This window comes from Ovis canadensis, chromosome 1, assembly GCF_042477335.2.
Source record: "Ovis canadensis isolate MfBH-ARS-UI-01 breed Bighorn chromosome 1, ARS-UI_OviCan_v2, whole genome shotgun sequence".
Taxonomy (NCBI): Eukaryota; Metazoa; Chordata; class Mammalia; order Artiodactyla; family Bovidae; genus Ovis; species Ovis canadensis.
The window spans coordinates 193051763-193064551 of NC_091245.1; the positions used below are offsets into that span (position 1 = coordinate 193051763).

General features: G+C 41.9%; 1 protein-coding gene across 9 annotated transcripts in view; it reads right to left on the reverse strand.

Annotated features, from left to right (window-relative positions):
• The window catches only part of ZNF148 (zinc finger protein 148), a 142631-nt gene extending 130742 nt beyond the window's left edge, over positions 1-11889 (reverse strand). For 2 of the 9 annotated variants that reach the window (XM_069556172.1, XM_069556244.1), the window contains exon 1: positions 11565-11814. The gene's annotated coding sequence lies outside the window, so the exon portion shown is untranslated. Of the gene's footprint in view, positions 1-10687; positions 11509-11564 lie in introns of those variants that run through there. The other 7 variants (XM_069556164.1, XM_069556216.1, XM_069556179.1 and 4 more) reach the window with 7 other exon arrangements.
• Between the last annotated feature and the right edge of the window lie 900 nt (positions 11890-12789).

Here is a 12789-nt window from a genome sequence, read left to right on the forward strand (position 1 = left end):
ATACATATATTCCCTCCCTTGTGAACCTCCCTCCAATGTCCCTCCCCATCCCTCCCCTCTAGATTGATACAGGGTCAACTCCAATCTCTGCATTCATTTCTGTCCATTTACTAGCTTCTATCAGCTTGTCCATGTTCTACTGTCAACAAATTACTCCATGTCTTTTGACTTTCATATTAGTAACCTGCACCTCAGCTTTTTTTTCCCCTTTGTCTCCTTTCTAATCCACAAATATCTCTCAGTTGAATTTATGTCAGCATACTACACATGAACGGTTACGATTTTGCAAGTATAATTTATTTATAAAAAACTTAAAAGAATGAGTGAATGAAACAGATCCATCTTTTTATCTCCATCCCCATGCTACAACAATTCAGATCACTACCATCTCTTATCTGGATAGCCCCTCATCTTATCTCAAGTTTGGCTTTTCTCGGACAACCTGCTTCACAGAACTTAGCTATCCATTCTTCCACTCCTTCAGCTTAATAAAAGCACCAATTGCTTTTTGTTCCCCAAGGCCACTCCCATTGTTTTATCACTAAAAAATCTCTTTGCAGTTCACATTACTCACTTAAACCATTCTATCTGCAGCATCTACCAAGATCCAGAATCCCTGCCACCTTGCTCTCCACAAAGACTTCAGTCCTACTTCGTCCCACTTTCAGCCACTGTTCTCAGTGACCGAAGTGCTGAAGACATTTCTGCACATTACACAGACCTTCCTCAGCTCCTAAGACCTGCATCTGCACTTCAGCCACTGACACATATATGCTGAAAACAGGTCATCAATTGCAAGTGCAGTGCCACTAGGACTATAACATTAGAGACCTTTTTTTTTTTTTTTTTTTAACCACAACTACTTTATTTTCTAGGTCTACACCTGCTCTTCACCTTCTGGCTTCACTTATCTCCCTACACAATTTAAATCTGTCCATCAACCATTTTAATATTGCCCTCTCCAGAATATCATGACTTCCCATTACATTCACCATGCATTTCCCCAAGGAAAGACAATCTTCACCATCTGTTTTTTCCACACCCACACACTGGGTGTTAAGCATCACCAGAAAGCTACGAAATCTTCTACAACTGAATTATTCTAAATACAACTCTCCATCTCATTGACTAATCCAAATCATTTTCATATTTAAATCCTTAATCTCATCAAATAATCTCTTCCATAAAATTCTCTCATCACAATTTCTCCACCTGTAATCAAATCCTCTTTATAGCTTCTAAAATGCTGTATCTTTTCATCCATCTGTTACTTCTTGCCTTCAGTTTCAGGAGAGTTGTTCCTCCTTCTTAAAATAAACTTACGACAATTCCTATAGCTGATGCTTCCATAGTCTCCCAACTCACTCAGTCCTTTAACCCTATGGACCCTGGTCTCCCCACTACTCTCTTGAAGACCAAAAAATTTCCATGTACCAAATCCTATGGCTCACCACCCAAGTTCTTATTCTTTTCGGCAATAACACTTGAACTACCTCCTTTGATTTAAATCACTGTATCACAAGATTCTGGGGCTTCCTAGGTAGCGCTAGTGGTAAAGAATCAGCTTGCCAATGCAGGAGACATGAAGAGGCGTGGGTTTGATCCCTGGGTCTGGAAAATCCCCTGGAGAAGGGAATGGCTACCCACTCCAGCCTTCTCACCTGGAGAATCCCATGGACAGAGGAGCCTGGCAGACAACAGTCCACAGGGTAAGTAAAGAGTCGGACACAACTAAAGCGACTGAACATACAGGCATGCACACACAACAGTCTCTCTCTACTCCGGTCTCTCTGGTTGCTTCTTCGATCTCCAGTGACTACTAGGCCTCTTTTTAGCCCAAAGAATGGATCTTTTCCCAAGTTCTGTCCAGGAGCTCTCTCCAGTTCTCTGCCTCTCAGGGTTTCATCCCTTACTGTTATTTCTACATTTTCTCTCCTCTTATGGATACCTTCCCCCAGCTCCCCAAAAACTTCTGCTACAATCTAGCCTATTCCTAAGGAATCAGAATCCATAGTTATTGCTTTTAAACTAAATTCTTCAATGATTGTTTCAAATTACATTTCAATCATTAGTCCAGATAATTTTATAGCCACCAGCACCCTATCAAACCCAGAGTCAGCAGCTTCAATTATCAACTGTACATATATATTCCCAAATCTCCATTGGAACTCTTCCCTCAGCTGGAGCAGTATTTTTAACTCTGGTAGACAATACCCCTTGGATACTTCCACTGGTGCCTCACACACTGGTCAATGTGTCTTAAAACCAAAGTACCCATTCTTCCCCATCAACATGGTTCTGCTAAGGAATATAATAATTTCTTTTAATGACACCACCATTCTTACAGTCACCCAAATTAAAAACCCTGGAGTTCCCCTTTTCTTTTTCTCCACTGTTTCCCAAAAGCCCTTTTGCCATCAAATCCTTCAATTCTTTCTTTCAATTATTTCTTACATGGCTCCCTTTCATTTTATTCCCATTACCGCCATCCCAACTTTGATTCTCAGTACTTCACACTTCTCTCATAGCCTTTGTCTTCTAGTTACTAGGTTCTCTTCATTGCAAAAAAAAAAAAAACCAAACAGAAACGAACGAAACAGGTCACCAGATAAACACTCTTAAACCCACTCAAAAATCAATGGTTCTCCATTACATACCAAGTCAAGTTAAAACTCTATTTCCAAAAAATAGAAACTACTCAATTTTCCAATAATCATGGAATGGATAAACACTCTGGTATATTCACATAATGAACCCCACAGAGCAGTGAAAAAGAATGAATCTCACAGTCATACGGTGAGCACAGGAGCACAGGAAACCAGACACAGAAGTATGATTCCCCTAATAGGAAAACATACAAAACTACTCTGTGCGACAGAGGTTAGTCTAGTAATTACTTTTGGTTGAAGGCAGCATAAACTTAGAGGAGACCCAGGAGGAAGCCTTCTGGGATGTTGAGAATGTTTATATTGAACTGGGTGATGACTATATAAATGTAAACCTAAGAGAAAAAATTAAACTGTACTCAAGATTTGAGCATTCTATATAAGTCATTTCTCAACAAATTTTTAAGAACCACTTCAGCCTGGTATATTTAGGTATCTATTTATTTTCCTCCATTCATCAACATGAACCCTCAACTCCAGTTCATGCAGACCACCAATTACTTATTATATCCAGAATTTTTCTATCAGTCATATCACTTCTCTCTGGAGTGCCAACCCTCACCATCATGCCTACTGTAATCTCACTTATCCTTCAAGCTCTAAGCTATGTACCAATTCTTCACAAAGGTGAATCTGCCGTAGTACTTTTGTCACAGACAGATGTGCACACATTTTTGTTCCAGGACAAACTCTTGAAGAATATGAATATGTTTACGTCATATATAAATCTGTATCCTTCACACAGCCTACCACAGAACCTTGCACACAGTAAGTATATAAAAATATATCCTGACTGAATAAATCCTGGCAGATCATCAAAAGCACCCTCCAATCTAACCCCTCCTTCTCAGACCCATCTATCACTGTCTTCACTCACAGTTCATTCCTCAGCTTACCTATTTAATCGTTCAACAAACAACTGAGAACCTACTCATGCAAGAAACTGTATCTGTTCTAATGAACCCCACCAAACTATCCAAAGATGTGATCCAACTGCAGCTGCTGCCTTTTACATCTTTCCCCAACTCTAATTTCCCAGTCATCTTCCCCTCTTCTCTCCATCCAATCAAATCTCACACCCTCATTTATAATCTTCCTGTTATCAAACTAATTCAAGCCCTTCTTAGCTTCTCCTGTAGGCTCCAAACTGGGCTTTCCTCACCTCCAGTCATACTCGGCCACCACACTATCCCCAGTCTATCTTGTATGGTATAGCTATCATCAGACTAAGGTATCTAATACATAGTCCTTGATTCAATTCTCTACTCAAAAAGCTCAACAGCTGTACATTAATGATATATGTTAGCATGCTTTAAATCCTAGATTAACATACTTTAATCCTCAAACCCTCACAGTAACTCTTGCCAGAAGGTGTAATGATTATCAATTTCCTGATGAGAAAACTAGGTCTCAGAAAGGAAGTAATTCTCTCCACACCCGTTGTGGAGGTACACAGAAAGGCCAAGATAAAACCTAGCTTGTCTGCTCACCAAGCACAACACTATGTCATATCCAATACAAACTACTTAGCGTAGCTTTCAAGACCATCCATTTTCAACTCAACCCCAACTGAGCCTTCCTACCTTATGCCATACTCATGAACTCTTCATTACAAATTACAGGTTATCATCAATTAATTCATCATGAAATCAGTTTAGTAAGTGACAGCCATCGTTTTTTCTTTTTAGTCAAAGAGAACAACAGAAGACATACAGTGCATCCACCGTGGTAAGAACAGTTACTGTTATTGAAACTTTGTGTTCTAAACAAACACACATTCATACATGCATATATTAGGTGAAGATATGAAACATTTTCCTTACTGTGATGTGAAGTCGCTCAGTCGTATCTGACTGTTTGCGACCCCATGAACTATAGCCTACTACGCTCCTCCGTCCATGGGATTTTCCAGGCAAGAGTACTGGAGTGGGGTGCCATTTCCTTCTCCAGAGGATCTTCCCAACTCAGGGATCAAACCCGGGTCTCCTGCATTGTAGGCAGACGCTTTACCGTCTGAGCCACCAGGGAAGTCTTACTGTGGACCACAGTAAAAAAAAAAAAAAAAAAAGAAAGAAAGAAAGAAAGAAAAAAACCAACGCACTCTTCTCCACATCTCCTTGACTTCTCACTGCCATGTTTTTGTTTCTGTTAATTCCTCAGGTTGGAATGTTCTTTTTAGTAATTTCTGCCAATCAGAATCCTGTCTATCCCTTCAAAGACTAGCTAAAATGTCACTTCCATGCTACTAAATGCAGTCCCAGGCTTTCCCTTAATCAAATGTTTTTTCCACCTTTTAACTTTAGTAACATTTGGTACTTTTCTCCTAATATATTTGTGATCATACTGTGTAGTCATCTGTGCTCAAGTTTAGCCCCTCTCTTAGAATTAAATCCCAAAGGATTTATCCCTGATTGCATCTAACAATGCTTTTGCACATAACAAATGTGCATTATCTGTTGACTAAAGAAAACTCACCCCTTTACTTTCTGAAACTTGTTATAAATCAATATCATAATTTCCACTACATTTCAAACTTTTGAAACTCTCATCCTTCAAAGTCTTATCATCTTCCTCTCAAAATCAGCCATGTCAAATAATCCTCTACTTTCAATCTTCTCTTCCTTCCCTTTACCCATAACCTGTCACATATCAGTAACTTTTTTCCTTCAGAATCATATTTTCCATCAAATGACACCATTTCTTCTCCATCTGCTCATATTCCCCTTTATTCCTAGTTCTCTAACATCCATGATGATAAGTCTTAACATTCTTTCCTTTTCTCGTCAACTAGACTTCAATTATTTCAATTCATTTATGGTGAACATATTTCCGTCAGCCTCATTAAATCCTTTAGAAAAAGGCAGGTTATGAATAAATGGAAACAAACAAAACGCATAGACAGTTCAGATAAATTATCTCAGACACTTTCATTCATTCATTTATTCAACAAACATGTGTCTACTGGATATATGCCCTCAATTTTCTTGTCTATTCTATTCTGTAATTCAGAAAGCAGCTCTGAGAAAAGCATTCAGGAAAATGCCAGGATAACACAGCCAAGTTGACTCATTCTCTTCACTCACAGAGACCAAGTCATTTGTGGGGTATACAGGCTCAAAAAAAAGGAAAAACTAAAAGTTTTACTAGATATAGCTGAGACCTGACACCATCCCCCCAAAAGCTGTTCCAAAGGGAGCTCAAAATCTACTCAGCAAAGGTGAATCTGAAAAGGAACAAATCATTAAGAGTAGCTAAAATGAAATAGGCAGAAAGCATTCAGACAAAAATAGATTCAGACTCTAGGTTCATTCTAGGGCTGCAAGAGAAATTTGGAGCAGTTTAGTTCCTCTCCTGAGATCTCAGGAATCTTTTCAAATATCCAGCTAAAGTTTGGGACATGTAAATCCTTTCCCCAAACCTAAGCCAATATTCATTTCTCCATTCTCTGAACTCCTAAGCAATTATTGTCTATAAAACTCATTTGGGAACTTAATCAGAAACCATCTTGTAATGAACTGTTAACAAACAGAGCCAGAATTTATTTACATATTAAAGTCAGTGTGGTCTTCTTTAAAATAGTTACCTTGGGAGGCTACCACTTACTTATTTGTTCACTCCATCTATCCAACCATCTGATACACTTAACCAACACTGATCTAGTACCTACTGCCACTGTTCAAAATATTTCCAAATTCCTCTTTGGGAGTATATTCCAAAGTTAATTAATAAGTCAACCTAGAAAATCATCCCCATTTCTGTGCTAACTAAACCTAAACCAAAATTATTTTTTATTCACTCTATTTGATACTAACAGATCCCCAATATTTCTAAAAATCAAATCTTTCAAACTAAAAAGATTTGTCCCAATAAGACCATTCAGAATAACATTATGCCGGTATTATTTGTAACTGTGCTATCCTAGAGCGATTATGAACTCTTACAGGATAGGGACCATATTTTACTCATCCTTATAGACTCCCTCCCCTCAATAGCACACTGCTGCTGCTGCTGCTAAGTCGCTTCAGTCGTGTCCGACTCTGTGCAAACCCATAGACTGCAGCCCACCAGGCTCCACCGTCGCTGGGATTCTCCAGGCAAGAACACTGGAGTGGGTTGCCATTTCCTTCTCCAATGCATGAAAGTGAAAAGTGAAAGTGAAGTTGCTCAGTCATGTCCGACTCTTAGTGACTCCAAGGACTACGGCCCACCAGGCTCCTCCATCCATGGGATTTTCCAGGCAAGAGTGCTGGAGTGGGGTGCCACTGCCTTCTCCGCAACAGCACACTACAAGTACTCAATAAATAAGTAAACTGAATAGAATGTGCTAGACATCAAATCAGAAAAGGTGTTCCAAAAACCTTTTAAACACTACCACTCAAAGTGACTACCAAAATACAAAAATTCTCATTTGTAAGTATACTTTTGATACTTGTTTTAAAAAATCAGTTTTCTGAAAGACCTGAGGATTGCAGGGAGAGAATGGAGGATTGCTGGAGAGAGATGGGAGGAATGTGGGAGGAAAACAATTGTGTGAGGGACAGCAACGTTGGCTTCCCATGTGGCTCAGTGATAAAGAATTTGCCTGCCAATGCAGGAGCCACTGGAGATGCAGGTTTGATCCCTGGGTCGGGAAGATCCCCTGGAGTAGGAAATGGCAACCCACTCCAGTATTCCTGCTGGGAAACCCCATGGACAGAAAAGCCTGGCAGGCTACAGTCCATGGGGTCTCAAAGAATCGGACACAGCTATACAACTGAGCATACAAGCATAAGCACTGTGGAACAGAGCAGGAAATGTGGAGACAGAAAGGGTAATTTGTGAAAGAAGGAGTGACTGTGAGAGTGACAAGAATGCATGTGGAATTGTAGGAGAGGAGGAGATTCTGGGAGGAAAAATCCTGGATTTTAGAAAAGAATAGGGAATTGTGGGGAATAAAAGAAAAAGTCAATCTTCTGAAATCTTACACGGTTATGGGATTACTTCACAACTGTATTCCTCCCTCTAAAAGAATAAAAATACCATAAATTCCTTGAGGGTAGAAACTTCATCTAACACTTTTTTATTAAATCCCCAAAATGAATTAGACAGATTCTTAAAACAGCTAAAGATCTCTAAGCAGTCATTTAGGCCTGAGGTAAGAAAATCAAAATTAAACCAGCCTCCAGTTTCAAACCAGATTTACTCAGATTAAACTAGCCTCAAATTAGAAGAGAACCTTTGGTCCCACCCATTAGATGTTTCTGCAGGACTATTACAGTTCCAGTCTCATACATTCTGTTGTCTTCCCTTAAATCTAAAGGCCTTCCCCAGTCAGACAGCCCTTTGTTCTTCACTACCTCCAATACACACTCTCTCTCTCACACACACATACACAATTTTGTCTGTAATACTCATATAGTGCTCAGCAATTTCGCAGTCCCACTACTAACAGTAAGGTGAATCCTACTTTCTATCAGTCACTCAACAAGTACTTATTAAGCACTTAAGAATCAAGCTGTTGTGAATTTTCCCAGAAATTAAAGAAAGTGTCAACTCTAGAGCAGGTTACAATCTAGCTACTATTTGTAAAACAAACAGAAAAAAATTACCATAAACAAATATAAGATTTAGCACTATAGAATCAACATGTGAATGCTGTTTTTATTCAACATGTAAGGAGGAGTCTCAAGAGCTAGGGTTACTTTAAACAAGACTTCTAAGGGGAGCAAGACCTTTCTATACTCCCAATATCTGTCACCTTAACTCGGGAATGTTGAACCTCATACCAAATTTCAAAAACCAACATTTCAAGAATCTACAATATATGAGCAGCATGCTCTTTCCCATCATATTCCCAACATTTAGTGACTTAAATATGCTAATTTCCTTAATGACTGTCACAAATCTGTCTCACCAATGTACTTTAAATCTCCTTCAGAGCCAACTATATCCAAATGTCTTGAGAATTCTTTACCTTTTCTTCAGTATCCCACAAAATTATCACCATCTCCACCATAACCTGTCCCTCATCCTCCTCTCCCTCTTACCCATCCCCCAGTCCACAAAGAAGAAAGACATAATCACACTGATACATTCTTTCCTAAAAAACATAAGACCACCACCAAAGCCTGGAAAGAATAATCAAAGATCGTCTAATCCAATCCCAGATTCCCCACACTAAAACTCTCCAGAAGCCTGTCAAAGAATTCTGCACTGTTGACCTGATAACTACTTTCAAGATGAACAACTATCACTGCCAAGCAACTCCCCCTCATCTTAAGCAGCAACACTTAGGCTACAAAGATGCTATTTCCTACAACCTAGTCTTTCCTAAAGGTCCACCAATCTAACTTCCCTTACTCATCACACCCAGTTTTTCCAGTTTCAAATGTTTTTTTTTCTTTGAGAATATTAAATATATAAGACATCAAATTAAAAAGCTAAAATAATAACTATCAAAGTTTGAAAAGGAGGAGGAAAAAGAGGATAATGGCAATGACAAATCCTTTCCACTCATAGTAAGAATAAGAAGTCTCTTGACTCCTTTTTAATGTCACTTTGATCAGTCAAGAAGTAAGAATACATACATATTACCTGGAGACCTAGAGAAAAGCATGGTAAGAACTACAAAAAATGCCAAGAAGCAGTCTCTGGAAAGTGGGGCTGTAATGGACAGATGAGACAGGGGTTACTACTTTTCATTATAAGCTCCCTCAGGACAATTTTTTAAATTACGTACTTTATATAATTTAATGGAGAGAAAACATTTATATACTTTATTTAAATCCATTAAACTTACAAAAACTAAAAGAACTGATAATATATAGTGCCAGTGAGGGGAAAGGAAACAGATCTTCTCATACTATGATGACAATAAAAATGGGTACAACCTACTATGTAATATTTTGAAACCCTTAAAAAGAACGAATAACTCTATAAACGTACTGACATAGAAAGTTTTTCAAATCTTTTAAAAATAATCCTGAATTATTTCCATAAAAAATTTTTAATAAAAACCCCTCTCTACTCAAGTGTTAAACCGTATCCTCCTTTAGAGTTATTTCCTAAAAGAACGAATGACTGAATTTTCCCATCGCTCCCCTAAATTTCTATCTTCCCCTTTAATCCCTCCACCCTCTATATCCATAAAAGGATTTTTCATACTACTCTCTCCTCAGTTTAATTAATATTACAATGTAATGTGTATATAGTCATTAATAATATAAAACATGAATAATTTTCAGATAAATCTTAAGGGTATGGTTTTAGCCCACAGTTCCCTCTTGGAAATAAATCCAGTCTGGTGTGAGCTCAGCAAACCCAATAGCCTGGGTACATTTCCTGATAGGGAAATGCTAATACTCCCTCCAACCTGGCTCTAGAATCACCCAGTCTCTTCAGGTTCCCCTAGACTTCAAAACAGCCAGTTCTGACCTCCTTGCAACTTCTTAAGACCAAAACAGATATCCTCATCCTCCCTTCTGCAGCCGCACACTTTGTAGGCTGATGCATTTTCTTCAATACCACCATGCCTTAGTGAGAGTATACATTCAGGAACCATGAGTGGAAAAGATCTCCAACCAGCAGAGAGGAACCAATAACCAGGGTTATGGAACCAATCCTGTCAATCAGACTAATCTGAGCTACAAATGGGGCCTCCAAAGAAGGGCCACCACGCATGGACTCTCCCCACCATTAATTATACTCCTGTGTACTGCAACCCAAGCTGAATAACATGGCAACAGTTCTCTTGGACCAGATAAGCTGGGCAGTGAAGAAGAAAACCGCCAAGTCAAGTAATTTCCATTCCAGCATCTGCCAGTAGTGTTCGGTTCACCCAGGCACTGCTAAGTGATAATATTTCAAAATTGCTAAAATCTAAACCCGGTGGCCTAGCGAATGCCTGTAGGCCAGGCGTCTTCTTAAGGTCTGCTTCAGAGGTTCTCAGATTCACTGGTGCAGTTCTAAAGCGTCGCAGACCAAACTAAAGACTAAGGTGTCATTCTCAGTGACCCCCAACCACTGTCAGTACCCACACTTACCAGATGTCATCTTACAGAAGAGCCCAAACAGGTTCGGAACTAGGCCATCCTCGCCCATCTGGAATAACTCTTTAGTCTTTGGACCAACATTTACTAATTCTGCTACATCTGTCTATTCTATCATGCATTCTCTTCATATTCTCTGGTATTAAACACTCCCTCTTGCTTCAAACCTACCCTTTCTATTCAAGGAAACTCCTCATATCCCTTCTTTCCTTTCCTTAGAAACGCTCGAGTTCTTTCCACAACGAAATACCTAATGTATCTACACAATGAACACCCCCCCGGAATCCTCAAGCCTCCTCCACAGCCGCCCCCTGCATTCCTCCACCTACCTGGCATCTCCCCCTCCGGCCTCTCTCCCAGTGCACGCTCCCACTACGTTTCCTGCAAGGATTCCCTTTTCTCCAACCCCTGCCCTTCCCTTCTCCCAAAGAACACATTCAGGCAGCAACAGTGACGGAGGCCTGCGGTGCATAAAGCACTGCACCAGGCACGGCAGACAAGAGACCTGGTGTCTCCCTAGGCTTTTCACACCCACATCCAGCACCCTCGGGCCACCCCGTGCCACCATCCCACCTCCTTGCCTACCTCTGACACCCGCTTCAGGCCTCGGAGGCTGCCTTCTCGCTTCAACCACCCCCGTCATTATCCTTTCTCAACCCCCCAACCCACCATCCGCGCCCTGCTTCCTCCCGTCCCCCAACCTGCTCCTGCGTCTCCCTCGGCCTTGGCCGGTCCCGGGGCCACCCCCAGCCTCCCCACGGCTCGCTCCCCCCGGGTCAGGCCGTTACCGCCGCGCGCTCCCCCCGCGCGCCGCCCCCTCCCCCTCCCTCGCCCTCCCCCGGGCCCGGGCCTGCCAGGCCGAGCGCTTTACCGCGGGCGGGCGCCGAGTCGCGCGGTCACCGACTGCAGGCGGCGGCAGCTTCAACCTTTCTAGGGGCCTTGAGAGGAGGGGAAGGGGGGAGGGGGGAGAACTTTTGCTGTGGCAGCTTCGGCAACAGCTCCCACCCCTGCGCCTTTCTCCTCTTCCTCCCCCTCCTCCTCCTCCTCTTCCTCCTTCTCTTCCTCCTCCCAGAGCAGTAGAGACGCAGACATGCCGCGTCTAGAGCGCCGCCGCGGTCGCCGCCACTGCCGGCGCGGTGCATTGTGGGAAGCCCCGCACATGGGAAGCGCTTTGCGGCGCCCGCCCTCCTTGGGCCGGGGACCAGGCTGAGAAGACCCAGCGTGGCTTCGATTCCGGCGCCTGCGTGTCACCAGACCGGCGTGGTCCGGGAAGCTGGCCCTGAGCCGCAGGGTCCCTTCGGGCTGGACCCGGAAGGAAAGCAATTTGAAAAAGATCAGAACTGAGGAAATGTCTTTGAGATGGGGCCCCGGCCTCAGTACAAATCAGTGCCTAACTCCCTGAGACGTGGAGGACTCAGTGGTCGGGTGCATTTCAGGCCCAGGGCAAAGGAAGGGGCTGGTGGGGACCCAGGTGAAAGGTTATCTATCAGAATTTGGGGGCTTTTTCGTTTCTCCTCTCTTCTCCAGCCCTCTCCGCTGTGACCCCCAGTCACTACCATCCCAAATGCCACCTGTCCCACAGGCGGTAGCCCTGTGCCCTTGAAACTAGAAAACCCCTTTAGTGTCTGCAAACATATGCAAGGTGTGAGCATGGAAAAGGATCAAGAGACCTGGCCCTGGATCCTATTGGGCAAGATCTTACATGATGTTTCCCCTTCACTTCCCTTCGGGCCCAAAAGGATTCTGTATGGCAAAAACTTGGTAATAGTCTATGTAAAGCTAGTTAATGTCTCAAGACTTGGAGGACCTTTAAGTGACCTTAGCCAAACTGTGACCTCCTTAATGGTGCCTTTATTCAACTAACATTTATTGGGCGCCGTGAGGTGTTCGTGCATAATGCAGTGGCTTACAATTACTCATCTTTGTGTCCACACCCTAGCACAAGGTCAGCCATGTAAAATAGATGCTCAGTGAATGTTGATTGTGAGATCAGAAAGGTATCATGGGATGAAACACCTTCATTAAGATTTCTTCATAATAGTCTGAAGATTTATTTAGCATCTCTCTGCAATGCTTAAACATAACCCCTGAAAGGA